Here is a 3,005-nt window from a genome sequence, read left to right as displayed (position 1 = left end):
ATGAACGGCGACAAGGACAGTGCAGTCAGATATAGCAGGGCGACAGGGGACACTGCGGTAAAATATTGTAGGGCGACAGGGGTCAGTGCGGTAAGATATTCCAGGGAGACAGAGGACAGTGCAGTAAAATATTGCAGGGCGACAGGGGTCAATGCAGCAAAATATTGCAGGGCAACTGGGGACAGTGCTGTAAGATATTCCAGGGAGACAGAGGACAGTGCAGTAAATTATTGCAGGGCGACAGGGGTCAAATCAGCAAAATATTGCAGGGCAACCGGGGACAGTGCAGTCAGATATTCCAGGGAGACAGAGCACAGTGCAGTAAGATATTGCAAGGTGACAGGAGACAGTGCAGTCAGATATTGCAGGGCGACAGGGGACAGTGCGGTAAGATATTGCAGGACGACAGGGGGCAGTGCAGTAAGATATTGCAGGGCGACAGGCGGCAGTGTACAGTGCAGTCAGATATAGCATGCCAACGCAGTCAGTGCAGTAAAATATGGCAGGGCAACAGGGGACCATGCGGTAAGTTATTGCAGGGCGACAGGGGACAGTGCAGTAAAATATTGTCGGGAGACGGGGGACAATGTCGTAAAATATTACAGGGACACGGGACAGTGCAGTAAAATATTGCAGGGAGAGAGAGGCAAGTGCAGGAAACACTTTGCAAGGAGACAGGGGAAGTACAGTTGATTTGGACTGCTGTTTGAAATCCCTCACATAGACTTCAGGGGCACATTACCTCCTTCTATACTGTGCAATAATTGTAGAATGTCGTGTGTATTAACCGAAGCATTGGTCCTGACGACGGAGTTGAGATGGCTGCAGTATTTCGGTGCTGAGTAGGTGAGATCTGCAGTTGGTCGGGTGTGCCACTTGGAGACAATCTTACTCTCCATGATTTGGAGCTGCCGGTGTTGGACTGGGGTGTGCAAAGTTAAAAATCTCACACCACCAGGTTATAGTCCAACAGGTTTAATTGGAAGCACACTATAAGTTTTTGCTATAAATTCTGTGTGTTAGGATTGAGCCCTCCACTACCACCTGATGAAGGAGCGACGCTCCGAAAGCTAGTGTGCTTCCAATTAAACCTGTTGGATTATAACCTGGTTTTGTGTGATTTTTAACTCCTTGCTCTCCTTGAGCATTCACATCAGATCATTAACTTTCTTCTTGCCATGCCCCAACAAATCTGAAGAAGATTCCAGACATTGAATTCCATTGCAGTATGTTCCAACAGGAGGAGTCTCCCCATTCCATTTCTCTTAGCACAATCTGTGGTGCATCGTCTGAAGTTTTGGATGTTTCCCATCACATTTATTGCCAATGTTCAACCTAGCAAAACTCAAACTGACATTGTGAAAAAATAAGTCAGTTTAGAAGCAAGCGTGAATGAGAGGATAGAGAGAAAAGGCCAGGAGAGGTGGGTGACACAGTGGCACTGCAGTGGCGCCTCATAGCGCCAGAGACCCGGGTTCAATTCCCATCCCAGGCGACTGATTGATTGTGTGGAGTTTGCACATTTTCCCCATGTCTGCGTGGGTTTCCTCCGGGTACTAATATGACTGAACATTGTTATGTATCAACTTGGAGTCAGGTGTTAGTGAGATTTGAAGGTCGCAGTTGAAGAATTATCCCCTAGTTACCAAAACGTTGCAGGTAAAGACTTTCCCTCAATCTTACTACATACCAGTGAAAAAGAACAGCTGAGCAAAATGATACTGTCTTACCCTGGTTGCTGAGGTTTCAATTGCAGTTGAAAAGGATCAGGACTACAGAATCTCAACCAATTCACAAAACAGCGGTCTGTGAAACCAAGTGTTCAACTACAAACATCAACACTTACTGGTAATCTCAACTGCAACAGCAGCAACATTCAACTGTCCACTCTTCAAAAGCAATTCAAAGATTGACCTGTATATATTTTATTTTATCTTTTTGGACTAACCTCTTGCATTTTGTAACTGATGTACTCTATTAATTCAAGAAGGCCTGATTAAATAGACTTTAGGAAAGTAGGTTTGTTTGGCTCTGGGAGAAAAGTGTCCAGAGGGGAAGTGATCTGTTCTAAATTAAACCTGCTACAAACAACTGGGGTGAGAGGGGCATGCTGAATAAAGAAGGGGAGCCAGCTCACCCTGCAGCAAATGGGAACCAAACATTTGGGATATCCTGTAATGAACTGAGCAACCTCACTTGTGGTCTAGTTGAAATAAGGATCAAATATACCCTAGTGTGTGTATGCAGGCCATTCGGCCCATCTAGTCTACACTGAGCTTCTGAAGACAATTCCAACCCCCTACCCTATCCCTATAACCCTGCATTTCCTATGGCTAACCCATCTAGTTTTCACATCCCCGGACAATATGGCTAATCCACCTAACCTGCATATCTTTGAATTGTGAGAGGAAACCAGAGCACCCAGGGGGAAAATGCGCAAACCCCACACAGACCAAGGCTGGAATCAAACCCGGGTCTCTGGCACTGAGAGGTAGCACTGAGCTACTGTGTCACCGCTAATGAGGATCAACAAGGCTAATTGTAAGTAGGGTCATTAGAAAGAGTGTTTTGAGGAGGGTCTTCTCTTGTTTAGGAGAGATGGATGGAAACGATGTTAACTTGTGGCTTCTGATGTTTAATGGGGCTGCCTGTTCCAGACCTGTCTCATCTGGCCATCTAAATTGATATGAATGGGAAGGGATGATGATTGAGTGAGTAAGGAGCAGATAATCTGCTATTACACCATTTAACACATGCATCAAAGGGGCAGTATCTCTGGCTTCATAGAACATAGAACATAGAAGAATACAGCGCAGTACAGGCCCTTCGGCCCTCGATGTTGCGCCGATCCAAGCCCACCTAACCTACACTAGCCCACTATCCTCCATATGCCTATCCAATGCCCGCTTAAATGCCCATAATGAGGGAGAGTCCACCACTGCTACTGGCAGGGCATTCCATGAACTCACGACTCGCTGAGTAAAGAACCTACCCCTAACATCTCT

Source organism: Chiloscyllium plagiosum, chromosome 7 (genome assembly GCF_004010195.1).
Source record: "Chiloscyllium plagiosum isolate BGI_BamShark_2017 chromosome 7, ASM401019v2, whole genome shotgun sequence".
Lineage (NCBI taxonomy): Eukaryota > Metazoa > Chordata > Chondrichthyes > Orectolobiformes > Hemiscylliidae > Chiloscyllium > Chiloscyllium plagiosum.
The sequence above is the reverse complement of the archived record's forward strand: the minus strand, read 5'-3'. Positions refer to the sequence as shown.